We start from the raw sequence: 21,091 nt of genomic DNA on the forward strand, positions 1-21,091 counted from the left end.
GTGAATCGCCTTAAGGGGAATAATTATGCACACTGTTGGAGAGCTTGCTGTTAGTCTAGTTGGTACATGCGTAGTTCTAAAATGAAAAACAGCTTGCGCGCGGGCGCGCGCGCGCGCGCGTTTGTGTGTGTCATTTTCATTGTGTCCTATTATTTGTATTTGTGAAGCTTCACGTTAGATACAGTAGACGTCGTCAGAAATACGTTATTGTAATACATATATTCGAATTGCTGGGAAACCGCTTATTCCTTTGTCTAGCGACGTAGCTTCCTTGCAGATTCAGTTATATGTTACAACCTTTTAACTGGGGAGTGCGTCTACAGTCCCACTGCAGTTTCGCCGTGTTGGAAAGCGCGATTCAAAGAAACCATTTGTTTAGTCCAAGGAGAGTATGGTGTCACAATGGGGTCATGCTTGTTTTCTATATTGTTCCACTTAGATTTAGTTGGCTTAGGAAGAAAAAGAAGAAAGCATTCATTTGTGGCGATGCTTTGTCCGCATTGCCGTTGCCTAGGAGTTGACTGTGAAGTGGAGAACGCTTCTGCAGACAGGCTCGCGTCCATCGCCACGCAGAACGATGTGATTCGAGAGGAACGTATCATGCATTAAGCAGAGCATGTTCTGCCATGTCCTGGAAAATATAGTGAGTGGTGACGAAATGTTTGTTTGTCAAATGGTTCCACATTGCTTTTGCAGACAGTAAAGTGAGGAGCACGTGGTGTGGAGCGCTTCTACAGACGTGTTGGGCGCAGGAGCACTTGGTATTGCGCGAGCTGTGCCAAACTTGCAAACAGATTCTGCGATGAGGTGGAACACTTTGACAGACGGCGAAATTGCAGTGTTGGTAGAGAAGAGTGCGGACTCCCACAATGACTGCGCGTTGGAGCTCGATAGTGACTCTGTCAGCTAAAGTATAGCGACAGGGAAGACGACATCGCAGCCGGAAAAGTCAGTCACAACACTTGTGAATTCCGAAGAATGGCATGACATCGCAGCCGGAAGAACTCAGTTTGTTTTCAAAGGAAATCTTGGGATCGACTGGGATGTTTCCCTGTGTGCTGCGCCGTGCTTCAAGATTTTTCACACGAGAACTACTTTCATAAAATAAAAAAAAACGATGTTAAATTTTATTTGTTGCATATCAAGGTAAAAAAAGAAATGTATTTTCCTTGTTTAAAGCAGAATTTTGAAGAAACTCCCAAAGGCGTAGCCGTTTTTTGAGTAAGCAAGACAATTAAGAACTGTTGACTACAGGTAATGTATGGGGAGAAAGAGACAGAAATGTATAAATGAAATGTAGCACGTAGAAGCATATGAAAACCAATTATCCAATTATGTCAAACACTGCGTGAATATGCTTCAGCGAAGAACTCAATGTTCTCGCAAAAGTCTGGTCAGTTGTTCACGTCCGGTACTAGTTCGAAAGAGTTCCTACGAGGAGGGATAGTACTGGTGCAATACGCACCAGAAATATTGCGGCTAATATGCAGCACATTCTTTGTTGGCACCAAGTGTGTTGGCACCAACTGTACCACTGAGTAGAGTCAGTTCACCTTCGCTTTTTGATAAATGACACTTTACATCAAGAGATAAGCGAATAATGATTGCACTCCGGGTGTCGGTCCTCTATGTTTATTGGAAACTCCCATATATGCCTTTGTATCTGTTGCTTCCCTAGTTCCAAATCTATATCACATGGACAGTTTGCTCTGAAACAATGCCCCATATTGGTGTGATGCAACACGCTTGCTTGGTGCCACTATCGACAGTCAGCGGCAGTCAGTGCGGCACTGGCTATAGCGCAATCGTTACCTGCTACAAAGGCAACATTTATGAAACCAGCAAGAATTTAAAAAAAGAATTGCGTCGTTTGTTCCCTGAAATCGAGTCCATGGTCTCCGAAGAATTGGCCGTCACGACAAATGGAAAAAAAAGAAAAAAAAAGAGAGAACTAAAGAGAGAGAGAGAAGAATAAAAGTTGGGTGTCGTAAGGCCTGATCGAAATTTGGTTGGGCTCTTTTTCGCGATTCAATAAGCCGTAAAATGGAGGTTTTATAAGTGGCCTCGTTCGGCGGAGCTGGAATGGCTCACACGGGACAGAGAGCAAAAAGGGCGCAGAGGAATCGCGGCCAACGAAAAGGTAGCCGAAGGTTTCGGAACGAGGCGCGCAAGATTATGGGACCACGAATTTCGCTTTTCTCTTCTGTGGGCGCGCAGTCGGTGCTCTTTTGTCTGCAGTCGTTCACATTTACTTTTGCCAAATGTCGCACGGACTCAGAGCCAATATTGTGTCTTCCTCCACGGCGCAGACAAATGCCAATCACTTAATACTTACAAAAACGAAAATAAGTCTGCAAGGAGAGTGAGGGAGAGAGACATGATATATATATATATATATATATATATATATATAGATAGCGGCAATTGGATGATGCTACTGTAGGTGAAATTCGGTTTATTTGTCTTCAGCTATTTTGTACCTTCGGAAGCTGGGATGAGCAATTTTTTTTTAATTTTCACGTTGGGATATAATTTGTCCTGTCAAACTACTTATGCTACAAAATTGGCGCATACTTTAACTTCGAAGTTTTACATCACACCACAGGGGGAAAGAAAGCAACACCACCTTTTCTATCTATTTCTTGGCGATATTGAGACCAATTTCGAAATAGAACGCAAGCTCCTAAGGCTAGAAACTGCTTGTCAGTAGTGGCAGAGAAAGGAGTTTTTCTTTTAAAATCTTTAGTCATACCATGAACATTCTCGAGACGAAGAGATAAGTAGATCATTAATTTTACTAAGGAACTATATGACTGAAAGAAAAAATAGATAATGTGATCTCACGACTGGGTATTATTCACTGTCACCTAAACTACCAAGAAACCACGCGCAAGTTTCCAAGCGTAGGCGGAAGTTTAGTTTCAGAGATTACGACGGAAACATTCGTTTTCAACAAAACAAATCTACAGAAGTCAATATTTCTGGTTAAAACAAAAATAGCGATACGGGCGAGTTATTGCAGCGCGAAGCACCAAAGTACAGAAATAAAAGAAAAAAAAAACGGAAAGTTTGTGAAAGAAGGACAAAAACGAGCGCTGACTACCAACCGGATTTATTGGTCAAGAACACACACAAATATGCAAAACGTGAAAGGATATCAAAAGCCGTTTCAGGGAGACTAGTCGCATTGGTGGGTAAAAACCAGCAGTAAAGGTTTGTAGAAATTCATTACAGGGCAAGAATTTTCGATAGATTAAAGACAAAACAAGACTAGGGTTGGTGTAGGCTCCTTATCTTAACTCCTTATCATGTAAAAGCAGTGATGGTTTATTCGCGTACGTGTCACCACATTTATGAATATAATAGGCGCCAGAAATTTTCCGCTTTTCCCGATCGTGATGGCGATCCAGCACATTTCCCTCTTCGAACTGGGGCTTCCAGCTGCAGCCGTTGCAGTGTACCACTAGGTTAGATGTCCTTCCTTTCGTTAAGTCATACTTGTGTTTCCCCGGCCTTTTGTTTATACAGCGTCCTGCTTGGCCTATTTAACTGCGGACGCACCTGAGTGGTATTCGACACACAACCCCTATGCAGCAATCCACAAATTGCTTTTCTTGATTAACTGCGCAAGTACAGCTCTTTCTTTTTTATTTTTCATTTTTTTAATGTTCCGCTAAGGCATTCGTTCATCATACTAAAATGCGTGCGACTTTGCATCGGTCTGATCAGACTACCCTTGATCAGATATTGCGCAAATATGGGATAACTTCTGCTGCCGGTTTCTGACCTGCCGATTTCACTAGTGCCACTGATACAATGTTTGATAACGTTTCACCTTGTGTATGCATGTTTATTTTGTGTTCTTGACCAATAAATTGAGTTGGTAGTCAGCAGTCATGTTCATCTTTTTTTCGCTAACCCTTCGCTCTTTTTCTTTTATTTCCGCACTTCAGTGTCGACACTCCTAGAATGACACCATGGTTCGGACAAGTTGAATATGTTGTTGATGTTCATTGTATCCTAAAGAAGTAAAAACAATAACTTAAAAAGAAGCAACGGTTCAGTACACAAGCGGATGGTATCTAGTAAAATATGGGGCAATGATTTATATACGGAGGCCACTGGGTGCTGATGCAACATCGAATGCTGATGCAGAATTCGGCAGCGGAATGGTTCAACGGCCAAATTCACGAAATATTATTTTCATAATATGACATTTTTCTTGTCCGACAACATTCGCTGATTGTATGTTGTCTGTCAGAATTGCCCCACACATGTTTTCTTGAGTCAATCTAGTATATGCACTGTTTAGAGATTGCTCGACCAAGTGTTCACAAAGATACAGCGCCGTATCCACAGTGGGGGATCAAATGTTCGTGGGTCAAGGGTACCATGGCAAATGTGAATTTCTGCTCTGCTAAGGCAGGACGCTTATAATTTAACGAATCGTTGTTAAGGTAACGAAGACTACTACAGATTGAAATTTCGAATTCGAGCTTCTGCGCCCAGGCCTCGCGGGAATTCAACCGTTCCGCAGATCCTGTGCCCAGCAACGTTTTTTGGTCGACTGTACGCATTTGTCTTCGCTGTGCTGTTTTCGTGTACTGAAAGTTTATGATTGGTTTCTAGTGCCTTCCTTGCGCGAGACAGTCACTTTCCCGCATCAAGGAATACCGCCCTTCGCGGCCACGTTATACGGGAGCCCTTTTATTTATTTGCCGCTTTGCGTGCTCTTATAAATTAACCAAGCTCGCATTATTGTTGACTATTTTGATCACTGGCCGTCAATAGTACTTAAAACTATATGCAATTATTGGATTGATACTTTGCACTACAATAACCACTGAGAGCAGATTTTTGAGTTATGCTGGAATTCTGCTTCAGCGACGTAAGAATAAAAATGATGCTGCATGTTAGGTTGTTTAATATATATAAACAAAGCTTCTATCCCACTCTAAACTCGATGAGAAGTAACAAGGAAATGTTTGATGCTGCATCATGGTTCTCTCTGCCTCTCCACGCTTAGTGTCGATCGAGAGACAAGTTTGGGCAGCGTGCTTCGCAGACTGAGCGGTTGTCCACAATTAGAACAAAAGGCTGTCGGATAGTTTTCATAAAGGAAGTTTAGGCAGAAGACTTGTGAACTATTCTGCTCTAGTTCTTGAAGTCTATAGTTTTCCCAATCGACGACTGGCAACACTGTGTGCTACTCCTAAATGGTGACCGCGACTGAAGTCTTTCGTGTTTGTCATCTGCCTCTTTCATTGCCTTCATTGCCCTTGTGCAGGATAGCCAAGCAGAGCTGCTTCTGGGTAAGCTCTTTCTCAACCCTTCCTTCTCCGCATTTCCTTAAAGCTCCATGCAGCATGAGCTTCGTTTATTTTTTGCTTCTTACGAGTGCGCAAAATACCCTTTCCCCAGTGTTTCTTGCCGTTCAACGGTTCGTTTCTTGCGCCACGGGTCTCCACGGGTGGCCTTCGCGCGTAAAACAGTACAAAAGCGAAATGCCCCCTCGAAAAGAAACAAAGGCACGAAGAAAAAGACAGAAGTTGTGAGAGTCTTCCTTCGCAGCTCCGCCGCTTACGCACGGCCCATTTCATCTGGGCCCCAACGCGGGTCGTGCCTCTCGCGGTTTGCTTTAAGATGCGTCGTAAATTCGACCCTCAACTTTTCATCCGTGAAAGTGCCGGCCTGTCCGAGACGCCAGTACGGGCAGAGACTTGCGATATATAAAAGAAAGAAAGCCATAGAGAGCCGGGGGACCGGCTCCCCAGCAAATTTTACGAGCTCAGCGCGGCAACTTGCGTGCTCAAGACCAGGTGAGTAGAGGAAAGTTTTCCTAATTGGGAGAAAGTGCAAACACTGGGAGCTAAAAAAATAGTAGCCTAGCTCATCTGACTTCGTTTTCTGAAATAGATTAACATGTAAATTGTTAGCGCCTCAAGAATTGCTCACAGGCTAACCAGTTAAGTCAGATATCTTTGACTGTTTCTAAACAAACCTAATCAATATTGATGAAACTACCTGTGCATTCAGGAACGATCAAGTGAAAGTGGGATATATTTCGTTATTAAGAAAGACACCTTCGTAGCGACCTAAATGTTATGATCGCTAATTCTTTTTAGCGGCTGGGGCCCCTGAACTTCCGCTTATACGGCAAGCAGGAAATATACAGGCTACTCAAGAAAAACTCGAACTTTAGCGTGTGACCCCAATGTCTAGGTTGCATATTCCCAATGTCTAGCTTGGATATTCTCAGTGTGCTTAACTTGCAAATTCGCCTGCAACCTAGACCTTCCCATCGCGAAACAACTTAACTGTGCCGCATGTGGCTGGGCGTCCCATTTACAAATTCCTATTCCTTCCTGGTAGGAATGGTCAACAGTACGGCGTGCAATTTGTGCGGGAGCGATGAGACTCTATAGCACTTTCTGTGTCACTGCCCATCCTATGACACTCAACGACCTACTCTACAACCTAAACTCAACCGGTTAGATAACAGAGCGCTCTCGGAAGAAAAGATCCTTGAACCATGGCCTATGAATTCTTGCATGCAAAAGGCCACAAGAACCCTTCTGCACTTTGTGAAGGATACTGGATTGCACGAACGCTTGTGACAGTCGAGATTCCTCTGCGACTGACTCTGTGAATGACTGACTGCGTTATATTTCTTTTCTCTCCTTGTCTATTCCTCCTCCTTCCCCCTTTTCAAGTGTAGGGTAGCCAACCGGGTACGCCCTTGGTTAACCTCCCTACCTTTCCCTCTTCGTTTCTCTATCTTCTCTCAGTGTCCTCAGAGATCTAAAGTGTGTTCGTGTCAATCTGCCTAGATGAGCCTTCGACGACATGGCGGTTCAAAGCATTTGATGCAAATTTCACCACTGTAGAACATTGAGCCTTACGTTACGCTTACCACGACGCGCAAAGACATTGTTGCGCAATCGCTTTCAACTTCGAATAGACTACGTCAATAGCTTTCTCCGTAGGATACACACTCAAGTTCTTGCTTGTTTCCATGACCAGAAGATTAAGAAAAGATAAGTACTGGCTGGTTTCAACGAGCCATCGATATTTGACGCAGTTTGCGATGGTCTGCGTTAGACCTATTTGTAAAACTGCATTAGTTCTTGCTGAGTCTAAATGACCTGTATACACAGAGTACTTCTCCACGAAAAGTCCCTTATTAGTTTGGTGAAGAGAACGAATGCTGTTTTTTGAGTGATTGATTTATCTAGTACGCATTGCGGCAGTCTGAGTCTAACTAGTTGGCCGTTTTGCCGGTCATTTGCTCTATTCTTCACAGGCACCGCGTTATTCATCACTGCGTTGAATAAACTCACGGATAGCTTATTGAGCGAAAAGCAAATAATGAAGTTCCCATGATGTGCTGCCTCATTAGCCCTCAAGCAAAGGTCTCATGCAGAGTTTTACGACCTACTTACAAGTATAGCCAGACAGGGTGAACGAAAGAGAACTTTCCCCCTCACTTTTTACTGCGCTTAAACAAAAGGCTTCTTGCTTGCTTTATGTTTTTGTATTTCTTTTACAGTTAATACGAGATTTAGTGTTTTTTAATTATTCTGAATATCATAGCTATGCATCTTTGATTATTCATCAAACGTAGTCATAAAAGCACATAGTAGGCCATCCCTCCCCCCTTTCTCTTCCTCTTCTTTTCTTTTTTCACAACCACGTATCAGCTTGCTCGTTTTTTAGGCGCTAAGAATTGCACCTTCTTGCAGCTTTCACTCTCCTTTTCAGCAAGGCATCCTGTCAGCATGAGTTTGACTGGCGTGTCTCCGCGTTTGGTCTATTACCTGCAGTACTCTGCTCGCACTCTAATAACGTTCCCTTCAACCCCCGTCGCCCTCATTTTACTCGGTCGTCACACCACACGTTTCGCCGACGTTGGCACTGGACCCGGCTCCCTCGCGCCCCATTATTCTAACGCCTTGAGACGCTCCCATTTCGCCTCAATGTCAACCGTGCGAGAGATTCACGCCCGCCCGCATCCTCTCTCTCTCTCCCTCCCATCTATCCTCTCTTGCATCAGGAATCGGCGACGGGTCGGAGGATAAGGAGGTCGCTAGATGAGGACGAAACTGAGAGAAGGGTTCATTACCACCAAAGCAAAGAAGTCGGAAAGGGAATTCCAAATCGCCGTGTTCCGTCTGTCGCAACTGCGCGCGGACAAGCGGCCGACATGGCATACCGCAGAAGCGTGCAGCCACATTATCGTCCGTAATCAGGCCTAAGTATATCTGTGGGAGCCCGCGGGTCGATGAGCGTTTCGGCATTTTCTGTTGGACCGAGAAGATGGTCGAGTTAGGGGAGGGCGGGACACGTGGCAAATGAAGAGGTTCGTTTCTGCCGGCGGTAGTGAGGGAGGGCAACGCGGCAGATCAAAGGTGGAAGGCGAGGTGGAAAGTCGCCAGGCGAGACCACGTGGCACGGGCAGCGGCTCCCGGCGGCGTGATCAGCCCTAACGGCTCGGAGCGACGAGTGGGACCTCGAGTTCGTTCGCAGGCTCAATTAAAGCCCGACCTTTCGCGCAGAAGGCATCGCCGCTGGGAGACGGCAGCGCCTAGTCTGCCTGCGTGCATCCGGCAGCTGGCGAAGCGCACCCTTGCAATGTGCTCCAGGAGGCGATGCTCTCGGGAGTCGCCAAGTAATATGTCTCACTATTGCACCGCTAACTTAAATCGTACAAGCTTCTAATGTGTAAACTTAAGGACGGCAGATGCGGTACGTTGTTGCCGTGCACAGAACTCCATTTCTTTCTATTCAGCTCGGCCATCTTTTTTTACAGCGATAACCATGCAGCATTAGAAGCGTCTGTCGAAAGCATCAGGGTGTTTATCTTGGTTACATTCGCGTGTCGCAGAAGAAAAAGAGATGATGGAAAAAAGAAACATAAAAACTCTCCTTTATTTCTCATCGCGCAGGAAAGGACCTTCGACGCCTGAGGCGTTGTCTTGTCTTCGATGTTATGATCGTGATCGTCCTGCTCGACGTTGTCGCCAGCATGCAATAATCGTCGCCTTGTCGCTGCCGTTTTTTTCCTTTCGTCTTAGCCGTTGTTGTAGTTTGGTGAGCCACCACATTTTTCCGGGTGCAACCAATAAATTTATTTCGCTAACCTCCTGCATTTTGCAAAAAAAAAAAAGAAAAATGCACTCCAATGTAACTGCTTCACTGCGCGTGCACCGTTTTTCCTTTTTCCGTTTCGTGAAATACTAAGCAGAAATCCAGCTGAATTGAACATTAGCCCTAAAGCTTATAACATCGTTTCGAATGCAATTCGTAGCAGTGAGAATGCAGTAGGTGGCAAAATACGAAAGTTGCAAATGGCGTTTTGTTATTTTGATAAACTTGTTTTTTTTTTTTTACGAAACCATTCAGAGGCAATTCAAACTGCCACTTTCATTTCTGACCAGATACTCAGCTGCATTCTGTACGTGGTTTTTATTAATGTCACGGCAAATTATCCGAATTCATGTGAGTATAGAAAGACGCAGGGATGCGAAAATACTCAAGGTTGGGTACTCTCTTACCATAGCTGCTGTGAATTCGGGAAGCAGCTTGAGCGTAAACAGGAGCCGTAATTCATTTGTTGCCCTTTACCATGGGGGCGCGTACGACCCCCACGGTTCTTCTGCTGCGGCAAAGTCCAACCCCTGTAACTTTCGCTTTCCCGGAACATTCGAGAGTCCGACTTTCGAGAACACCGATGTATCGTGTAGTTAAAAAAACAAAAACAAAAAAAAACAATGAAGTAGTATCTTAGGACTGCTTCTTTCGCTGTGGGATACGAAGATGAGAGTAACAATGATCTCATTTTCGATGCTGTTGAAGTTCCATGCCTACAACATTATATCTTACACAGGAAAATAATATATATATATATATATATATATATATATATATATATATTAATTTGCATGCCAGCCCCTATGAGAGCTATGCCTGCCTAATTTCAATACAAGCCTACCTTGGTGTTATTAAAAATAAAACGCGGTGACATTCTGCAAATGGCCGCTATTGAGTGCACATATACGAAGAAGAAGAAAAAAAAAAACAGAAAATGTACGCAAGGAGAGCTAAGGTAGAGATATTTGGCTTTCAAAAGCTATTTTTTTCTTGTCTATGTTCTTTTCTCCTTATTACAGAGATCCGAACTCTCAATGAGTTAGAAATATGCGCATGGGAAGAAGAAAATACATGTACGTATATCGAGTACAGATGATAGACGGAAACAATTTGTGCGGAGATGAAACTTGAGGCTAATCCGATTGTTCAGAATTTTGTCGACTCGGCCTTAAACCTCTTAGGAACGGCGCCTGCCCCCGCAAAGCAATGATGATAAGTGGGTGGAATTTATTGCACGCGCCTTCGCGCTTAAGCGTTCGTGCCGCTTGAATCACCTCGCAAGGGAATTTGGGTTGTACTCATCGGTGTGCACCATGTGAATGTAGTCGCTCATAGATCTTGTCTAAGTAGACAGTCTTTCTTTTTGTGGAGGCATATCCGTGGCAAATGAATTCGAGCATCGAGAGGTACTACTCTAACGGTTCGTCTCTTTTCACGTTTTGTGTCACTTATGCGTTTTTATTAAGTGAAAAGTGAAAGTGGGAGTAGCATTTCCTTTGTAAAAATTTAGTTCATTGTAACGTCGGCTTCTTTGGCATGCAAATTGGATATCATCGGCCCTATATCTAATGAACACGATTACGTTACGTACATTCAGAAGCGAGTTTTTGAAAAGCTTATGTAGATAGAAATGCGCGCTTCGGCACGACAAAGTTTGGACGTCTGGGGAAAGAAAAGGAGACTTTAACAACTACAATTCATTATTGATAAGCTTTTCATGTCAAGCCAGAGCAATTACTTTAGCTCACCTATTTGGCAAGCGGAACACACATCCTAAATGTGAAGTTTATTTGGAGACTGCCGGTGTAATTCCACACGTTATGACGGTTTTTTTTCTCTAAAATGTAATAGCTTAAAGCGCATACTGTTGCACCAACATCTCTCGTTGAACGAATTTGTTTTTGCACTTTTCAGCCAAAGCTAACACCAAATGGCGTTAGTAACATTCGTGATTGGACCGAGCAAGCCCCACGAATGAACCTAAGAGATAATGTTTAACACTGCGCTACTTTTTACAGGGTTGTCTAGCACTGCTAATGGCTTTCATTGCTTAAGTTAACTTTCGTCTGTGCCGCATAGCGGAACACGGGCCAAAGGGGCTTCCTGCCGACATTAGCACGGTTGGTAGCATAGACAATTCGAATACACAATGTCTAATAACATACACAAAGAAGAAGAAGAAGAAGGCCAGATAGAGAGAAAGAGTTTATTGGAAGTTGAAGATGGTAGCCTTGGTTTATGCAGGATCTTCTACTTGAGATAGGGCATTTGATTTGACACAAGGGGAAAAAAGCATAAACAAAAGCAATAAAATAAAATAAATAAATAAATAAGTAGGGATCAACAAACAAATGAAGCCCAGATGTTGCAAAGTCAATGAATGTCTATAAGCCCTTACTGGCGTAAGTATGCAGTAGGGCCTTCGTGGCCTTGTAGTGCCTCACCTAAGCACCTAAACTAAGGCCTCAACGTCGCATACGTGTTGATAATTTAGAAAATATCTTTGTTTGTTTGCTCTATGCTGCCTATGTTAGGTGCATTGATGACTCTGGAGGAAGAGTTCGACCTATGTCCTGATTGCCTGCAAGATTGCTTTTCTGTCTATTAAAAATAAAGAAAGAAAGAGAGAGAGAGAGAGAGAGAGAGAGACCTATAAAAATCTAAGTTCCGTTGTAATAGAAAATTTCGCGATGTAATATAACTGTTTGTTTCTTTTCTGTTTCTTTCTGAAAAAACTAAACAAATGCTGTTCCCGCAAACCGCAAGAAGATTTTGTTTTCAACTTGGTTATGCAGACCCTGCATTGTACTTCAAACGATAGTCCTAACCATAGCGGCAGCTCTTCTGCTTGTCAGATGATTATTCGTGCATTATTTCACTTATAAAAACTAATATAAACAAACTTCTACCTTTTTAGGGAGTACTATTAAAGGTTTATAGCTTTGCCGTGTGCTCGGTTACTGAAAACTGAAAAATAGAGACGCAACCACCAGTCAGATATTATAAGGAGACTGAGGCGGGCAAACGCTGGACGTAGTTCGTGCTTTCCTGACCTGCTGAGGCCGTTACCCCCCTTTCCTCTTCTTGCCTTTTAGCGATCGCTTCGCGTCAGGACAACACTCTGAGCCTCAGGGCGCAGCGTTATTACAGGAAGCGACGAAAGACGGCCAGTTAAAGTGGCCGTTGTTGCGGCCATGCGCTGTATTAGCAGTTGTATGCAGCTCCCTCTACTTTACTGGCTTAGGGTACGTCGCACCTTTTTACCGCGCGCTTACACCCGTCGATGTGCTGCCCCGTGACAGTAGTCCTTGTCACCACATTCCCTGCCAGCAGCTTTAGATTTGCGGGTAGCGGCACTCGCACTTACCACAGTTAACGCGAAAGTGGTTTTGCGTACTACACCCCGAGAAGACGCGCCCGGGCGTGTAGTAAAGCGCTGGGAACCCCTAAAGTCAAGTAACAGTCACCTTAAGGTTTCGTAGTTTTAGTGCATTATTGTCACTGTACAAGGCGAGAAGGCGTTTAAAGCAATTCTTTGTCGATGGCAATTTCACTTTAGCGCAAGTGCGTGCATCGATGTTATTACCGTAGTGACCGTCCGTACACCATTTTCTGTCGGGGCAATATTCACACTGTATCATTCCTGCTCGCCTGTGAAACTATCACCTCCTTGGCCTGCGGTGTATGACACTCGCCGAATGTTTGTATCCCAGCGGTTGTGCGTCTAAACGTGATCAGGCTCATTGCGCTCTACTTACTTTTCTAGAGTTAACTAACGTAAGTTCACGTTTGTAGCGTCGAAACTATTCTATTCAAGATTCTGTAGTAGCGTGGCCTTCAGTGACCGGCCGTACTGTGTGTGAACTGTAGTGTGCTCTACTTTATTCTTTAAATTTATCCTGTTGCTCTTCCTTTCCTTTTTCCTCCACTCCTTCCTACCTTCCATTTCTGTGTTGCTGTTCCCTCCTTTCTGAAGACTAGGCAGGCGTTGTGCCCCTTCCGGTGGCAGTTGTCAGCCTGCTCCTCGCTTTCCCTTTCATGTTAACTGTATATAAGTGTTCAAAACAAATAATAATGCCTTTCCATTTCCCCCGTGTAAAGGACGTGTTTTACCGGACGTTTTCCCCGTGGATATCGCTCCAATTTTCATTTGTGCTTTCTCTCTCTCGTTGGCTGACTTGTTTCAGAGATGGAAGTAGTCGAAATAGCCATTGTCTGAACATGACTTACAACTTTATAACAGTATACTGAGAAGTGTTCGTGCATTTTCACGTTGCTCGACTTCCGAAAGAGACCTGATTACTCTGTTCACAATCGTCCTAAATGCGAGGCAAATATTTGCGCAGGAACACTCTGGTGTGAGCGGCTGTAACGGGCAGTGAACAAAAGCGCCGGGATGAAGCGACCAAAACACCTTCACCCATGGATACGGGAACTCTCAAACTGGAGTGTAACGCCGTCCCCCCCCCCCCCCCCCTCCCCCCCCCCCCCAAAAAAAAAAACGTTTATCGTTTGAAATTCTCTTGTTGCCTCGACGTAGTTACTGGCCTTATAGAAGGTCGTCGCAACTCCCCTTTTACCACTTGACTTGCGTCCTGTCTGAGCTCAGTGCCGCAATATGAGTATTCTCCGCAGTTTCATGGGCATTGACAAAAGTATAATTTCGTGAGCTAATCAGCAGTGCGTACGTGCCGTCTGTGCCGAGGTATACGCGAACGTGGTTCGTGTTGCTCTCCACAAACAGAACCGAGAACAAACCGATATCATGCAGCTTGGTGCACAGAACTGGGCGCAACACTGTTAAGCAGGGGAACAGAATTGCCTTGTTCCTCGGCGCAGGGGCCAGCGGCTGCAACGTTTAAACGACATCCGGTTTCAACCAAAGGGTGCTAACGACAGGCCGCAGGGCGTTTGTTGTGAAACAAAAAAAAAGAAATAGGACGAGAAAGAAGAATCGTGAAAGGAAAACAAGTAAACCAGAAAAAAGATGCACACACTGCCTTCCTAGCATCGCTTCAGTCACTCGCCTCCTTACGTGTACTCTTTTCCGCAAGGATCCTTCGCCACAAGAAAAAGCAGTCATCCACCACCACTATTGGGATGGGCGTGGGCTCGCATCATCAGCACTAACTCGCTGCCTTGTATTCTTTTCTTTCTTTTTTGCATTGTCAGTTACACTCACTGTACGGGAGAAATAATATAAAGAACAATGTTGGGGAACGTTATCCGTAAGAGCGCCCATCTGGCTACCCTTGTTGGCTACCCATATTCATTCCCCCTGGCCGCACCAACTATCACACTTATCCTTACTTCGGCTGTTCTGCAGAGAGGTAAAGAGGACGACTGTATAGAGTAGTGAGGAAAAGATCGCGGAAATTTGTTATGCGGGAAGTTTTGTTGACTCCTTATGAGATGGGAAATATGATTGAGAACGCCGTGAGTACATTTAGTTCTAAAGCAAAAACCACTATTAAAGGAGTGCTGCTCAGTAAAATTTTCTTTCTATTGTTTGTATGATGCATGAAAATAATCATCTTGTTTTTTGCCAAATGAAATGTCAGCAGGCCATGAAAAGCCGAAGAATATGCTTGCCGAGTCGGCCGTCATTCGCACAGAATGCTACAAGAGCACCACTGTACCTTTTTAAAGACGCAAAGCTCTGTGACCATCTTTATTTTTATTTATTTATTCCAGATACGGTAGACCATGTTGGTCCTGGCAGGAGGAGCACAGTCAATCATTTTACATAACAAGAAATAGCAAACACGTTCAAACAAAATTAGCAGAGAAATAGAAACAAAAGCAAACAAGCAAAAACCTATCAAATAATGACAAGCATCGAAAAACCAAACCAAAATCTCATGAAACAAAGAGGTGACATTCCAATTATGTTCCAATATTACTGGCCTAAAAATATGAGAAGGTAAGGCATTGCAATCAGATACAGTTCTATGGAAAAAGCTGAAATTGATGCCAGTGAATGTTCTTGCGTGTGTCTGAACCGCCTCGTACAATGAGCTTTGGCCCGAATAAGCAATTTGATTTTTATTTTTCCTGGCAGGCAATGGTTAAGAAAGATGAGGCGACTAACTTTCCCTTGGAATTATAAAGTGCGTATGTTGTGCTGTTTCATTAGCATGGAAGGGGAATCATGTCTTTTATATTTGCCAGAAATAAACCGTACAGCTTTTATTTGTACAGGCTCGAGTTGTACGATGTCTTTTTTATTATGCGGGTCCCACACTATCGCCGCGTATTCAAGTTTAGCTCTTACGCAGTTGTTATATGCAAGCTGTTTAGTTCTGGCAGGAGTAGTCCTAAGTTTTTGCTTGAGGAACCACAGTTTCCGATGCGCATCAGCTGTAGTTTCAGATATGTGTTTCGACCAGGTTAATTTATTTGTTAGCGTAATCCCAAGGTATCTATAGGAGTCCACCTCCAAAATATTATTCTTGTGAAGCTGGTATATAAAAATACACGGGTTAGTCTTCCTTGTTACTCTTAAAAGTACCATTTTCTCAATGTTTTACCTGCATACCCCAATTTGTACACCAATGGGAAATAGCTTGTAAAATGTCCTGCAATATTTTTTAAATCTTTTGTGCACGTCATTTATTTAAACACAATTATCGGCAAATAGCCAGGCAGACACTTCTCTAGGAATAATATCTAACAAGTCATTAATAAACCTTAATAAAAGGAGCGGACCCAGAACACTTCCTTGGTGCCCACCAAAGGTAAGATCTAACAACCGAAAAGAACAGTTCCTAATGGTGACGTACTGCTTCATATCGCTGAGATAGGCTATGCTCTAGTGATCAATACTAGGAGGAAGGGCAATGCATTCCAACTTAAACTGCAGTTTTGCATGCGAAACACGGTCAAACGCTCTGCATAAGTCTAGTAACAACACATCTGATTGACCATTCCCGTTCAAGACACATCCCTGTTCACGCACAGTCGGTATCAGTTGCGTTACAGTAGATAATCCTTTGGAAAACCGTGCTGGAATTGTGATAATACATGTTTGTCTTCTAAATGTTCCTGAATGTATGATGCTATAACACGTTCGAGCATTTTACAGCACGTGCTTGTGAGCGAGATTGATCGATAGTTTGCGGCATTTAAAGGTTGACCTTTTTTTATAAACTGGGACAACATGTGCTTTTCGCCAATCTGCTGGTATTTCACCTGAAGCAAGTGATAGCTGGAAAAGGTCAGTCAGAAATGTAGATATCTGTTCGGCGTAACGCTTTAGGAAAGCATTAGGTATATCATCAGGCTCTGGTTATTTGCTATCGTCAAGATTAAGAAGCATGGCTAAGACTCCTTTCCGAGTGATTGTAATATTTTGCGATTCTGCACAATTTGAGCACTGATGTTCGTGTTGTTCAGGCCTTGAAAAATGCTCTGAAACTATGGGTTAAGGTGTTCCGCGATCTCCCAAGCGTCAGTGGCTGTGGCTCCGGTAATATTTATTTTATCAAAATAGCGCCACAATTTCTGAACATCGTTGCTAGCAAATTTAGACCACGGGAGAAATAACTACTTTTGATTCGCTTATATTATGTAACATGCTATGTTTTAAGTCAGCAAACAGTGGCGTTAACTCCTTGTTTTGCTTCCTCAGCCTCCTAATTTTGCGCTTAATATGAATGATTTTTCTGGTTATCCATGCGTTACGCCTTCACTTGCGAACTTGTTTCGAAGGGACGAACCTATCAATACAAAACCTGACTGCCCCACAAAATTTATACCGCATAGCCTCAACATCATTTTATGCGGAGTCAAGAACTAAATCCGGGTGATCGATAATCGAGGTTTCATCGGGCCGAGAGAAACCTTTCTTAAAGGCGACTGTTTTAGGCAATTTACCTTGTTTAGGTGACAACATAAAAGAGAAGTATGTTAACTTATGATCCAATATTCCATTCTGAACTTTCACAGATTCTCCCTAAAATATTTCACTAATAAGTAAAAGATCCAGAATGTAGTTGCTGCGAGTGTACTCGTGCACCGTTTGATACAAGTTTGATGCAAACATAATATCGAAAAGTACATCGCTATGCATGGAAGTTCCATAATTAATATGGTTCCAGTCGAACGAAGGCAAGTTAGTCACCAGTTACTGTAACGTTATTCCCTCGTAGCCTCACAAGTTTGTCATATTGATTAGTCATGAACACAGGATCTTCGTTTTGGCGGGCAGCACACTGCGCAAATGAAGAATGTGAATTCTGAATAGCTGAGAGAGAGAGAGAGAGAGAGAGACTCTCTATTGGAAAAACAGAGAATTTTGCCGGCGCGTATATATACAACCGCTGGCATGCTACTCTGTATAGGGATGGGGAATGGGATTCAGAGATTCTAGAGGAGAGTGGGAGGAAAAGATAATAAAAATAAATATCAAATGCACAAGTGGAGCTGATACTAATATTTACAGATGACATGGTGGGTAAATTTAAGCTTTTGTATATGAAATGTTCAATCTTTAAAGCTTTCCTAATAGTCCAATTTCTCATAGATATTTGAACAATAAGTCCAAAACCCGCCGCTGTTTAAAAGGTCCGGGCATTGGACCTAAGATGCTGGGTAATGTTAACGGATCGTGGCAAATCATGTTCATTTGTTGCTCAAAAAATTGTCTGTCGTCGCGGTACGCGGAGCATTCTAGTAATATGTGCTCCATTTTCTCTAAGTTGCCACAGTTATCGCAGTAGGGGTTAGTGGTAAGCCCTATACGGTACAGATAATTGTTCGTGTATACCACGTTCAGTCGAAGACGATGGTACAATGTCTTTAAGTGTTGAGGAAGTACTCGTGGAATTTTCGGTCTCATTTCTGGGTCATTATAACGCAGGAAGTTATCTTCGTGTAGCGGCAGATTCCAGGTGCGGTCTTTTTGTTGATAGGCATGTTTTATTGCCATGTTTGAAGCGTCAGCGATCGCAAAAAAATGTTTTGTTAAAAGCTGTCCAAAAGGGACTCCAATACTGAATAGATGGCTTTCAATAATACATTTTGGCATCCAGCGATTTCTTCACTGGAAACGGCTTCAATAGACCTTTTTACAATAACTGCTACACCGCCGCCCCAAGAACTCCTAGTATGCCGGAAGAGTTTGTACCAAGGTGGCCAATTTCATCATTCTGTATATATTCGTGCAGCCAAGTTTCAGTAATGACACAGAAGGGCGGATCGTACGAAAGAAGAAGCGCTTCGAAGGCATCTATTTTATTTACCACACTTTGAGCGTTGACAGAAACCAGGCGTAGCTGGCTTGTTTTTGACTGCTATCTTTCGGTTGGGGGAGGACGACTATCACGTTTAGGTAAGAATACGCGAGACATAGTTTCGTCATCCCACGCCTAGCGCAAAAGCGCAAAATTTGTCTCGAATGAGCCGAAATTTCTTTCCCTTTTTGTCATTTTCATTGTCCCAAAGCAATTTGCGTCTTCTAAGAGTGTGAGCGCTGTAATCGTTTTGGATGGAAATATCTGTTCCTTTCAGTTTATACGCATTGCTCAACACAGCTTTTTCTCTGGAGTCTTGAAAGCGAACGATTATGGGCTATTTCGGTGAGGGTTTACTAAACCTGTGTATACGACTGACTAATGTACAACTGACGCCTATGAGGCCTTCAAAACTCTCTGTAATAACCTTCTCACGTAAGTCGGATTCGGATTCGTTAGGAATATTCGGAATACCAAACACAACTGGGTTAAATTTTCTGCCCTGGTCCTCTAGACCAATGATCTTGGCCTGATTTTTCTTCAGCGTAGCCTGTATGTTAGCCACGGTGGTCTGTATACGGCTGCTACGTTTGTAGTCAACGCCCCTACATCATCTGTAGTCTGCTCCAGTTTAGACAAGCGATTATTAAATGGAGCTACTGCTTTCTCTGAGCTCTGAATGCGAATTTTAAATTCAGAGATTCCGGCCCTTATCACCTGCTGCCCTTCCATGAGCGTTTGAAACACTTTCTCAACTGGGGGCCCTAGGTTCTCTTCAATATCACAACAAATAAGCAGCAAGGTACAGCAGAAACAATCATAGTCAACGCTTAAACATGCATATGGGCTCAACAGAATGACTAGAAATCGGTTATCACTACGTATTGTGACGTTGTAACTAACATGCATCAAAGGAACAAACGCATGATAAGCGGTCGTCCCTGGGTAAAATCGCTGAGCCCACTTTCGATTCCTGGATGCAGTGCTGCCTTTAGAGCCCTGGTGTACGGGGATGTCACAAAGCGTTTGGCTGTTGAATGGTCAGGTCCGATGGTGAGGTAAATTTTACACTGCTTTATGAAATCATTTGTAATTGGCGTTGAAATAGGTTTGCCAAAAGGCGGAAGCAGGATCTGCATCACAAGGAACAAACGCATGGTAAGCGGCTGTCATTGGCTAACATCGCCGAGCTCACCACTTTGATTTCGCGCTGAACGCTGTTGTGTTTGCACGTGCATTACTTGTTATCAGTTTCCTTCTCTCTTTCCTTTTTTTGTCTTCGCGCTTTACCCTCCTCCAGTACAGGGTAGCAAACCAGGTGAAACTTGATTCACCTTCCTGCGTTTCCTTATCTTTCTCTCTCTCTCTGCCACAAAATAAGCTATTCCTTTCTCCTTCTCCCCCCCCCCCTCTATTTTTGCGTGCACCTTTTTGTTTGAGAAGTTACATCATAACAGCTTAAGATTTCTTGGTTGCAATTTCACTTTGCTTGTCATGCCGCTAAGCTCCTCCCTTTTCCTTATTGAACCGAACGCAGATTGAGGCCACCTTCACCGTGTGTCTGTTTCGGCACTGAGCTGTGATCGGCTTGAGCCGTGCTTTGCATCCCGTTTCGCCTATCGTTCGTGGCCCGGCGCAATCCTGCTGCTTGTGAAATCGTTTACGCAGGCAACCGCGCCTATTGTGGAACAGGGCGTCCATTTGTGCGTTCTTTACGAGTTTGTGCCTCTGCCCCGCTGCAACGACGAGATCAGGTGCACTGGTGATTGAAGTTTTGCGATTCGGCTGCTCTCGCCGCGCCCACGCAGCAAGCCTCTTCTTATCAGCAGTGGGCACGGGGTGCTAGAAAATCGAACGCCCCCCTTTCAAATGAACATCCACCGGTTACGCAACGCCGCGCACCGCGAGTATTGCGGGGCTGCTCTCACACAATCTGTCCACGATGCTTTGAACAGCGTTGTGCGCACGTGCGATTGTCTGTTTGCGTGTCTTTCGTAGAAAGAAATAACAAAAATAAAAACGACATCCACAATACTTTTGTGATGCTCAAACCATCATTTGATGAACGCGCCTGCGCAGATGCTGATAACGTGTTTAGTGTCAAGGTATTCGGAAATAATGGATCCTGAGCACGCATGAGTATACCCGAGGTCGCCGCTGCGAGGGAATCATCAAGGCAAACTGGATTGCACGAAAACGTCAGTGCTACACGGAGCAAAAGCAGAATGCGGCGTCCTGCGAAAGCCACAACGTATTCCCGGCGTCAAATGTAACGGGAAGGAGCACAAACTGTCAGCAACACAGCGCGGGGATATATACTGTGCTGCCTGCACCATGAGCCTCGAGGTTATCGCGGTTGGCAACGGCTGGGTTTCAAAACGTAACTAAGGTAAGGCCAGCTTCAGTAGTTTGCTGCCGCGTACTAAAACCTTTTTACATACGGAGTCACCGAAAGTGAGTCATAACACCATGGCTCGTACTGTATCATGTACTGTTTCATATTGGCAGGCACCACCCGTTCAAGAGGAGATTTTTCCAGTTACAATTGTTTTGCCAGTGGCATTTCAATCGCCTTTCCTCGTAAGCCACTACGAAGATTTATCCCTGTCGGTTACCTGAGGTCTTTGCAAGATTGGCCGACTTTCTTGACACCACCTCGCTTCTGTGCGCGCAGCCAGCACACGTATGTACGTACAGTCTTTACCCAC

General features: G+C 43.9%; 1 protein-coding gene and 1 long non-coding RNA gene across 4 annotated transcripts in view; one reads left to right on the forward strand and one right to left on the reverse strand.

Moving 5' to 3' along the window:
• LOC129387615 (uncharacterized) overlaps positions 1-13,627 on the forward strand; it is a 286,099-nt gene extending 272,472 nt beyond the window's left edge. Inside the window, exon 3 of the long non-coding RNA XR_008614792.2 lies at positions 13,497-13,627. This is a non-coding gene — a long non-coding RNA (uncharacterized lncRNA). The remainder of the gene's footprint in view (positions 1-13,496) is intronic.
• Positions 1-21,091, reverse strand: part of LOC126541651 (uncharacterized) — a 209,401-nt gene that overhangs the window by 84,263 nt on the left and 104,047 nt on the right. The gene's annotated exons all lie outside the window — the stretch shown is intronic.

This window comes from Dermacentor andersoni, chromosome 2, assembly GCF_023375885.2.
Source record: "Dermacentor andersoni chromosome 2, qqDerAnde1_hic_scaffold, whole genome shotgun sequence".
Taxonomy (NCBI): Eukaryota; Metazoa; Arthropoda; class Arachnida; order Ixodida; family Ixodidae; genus Dermacentor; species Dermacentor andersoni.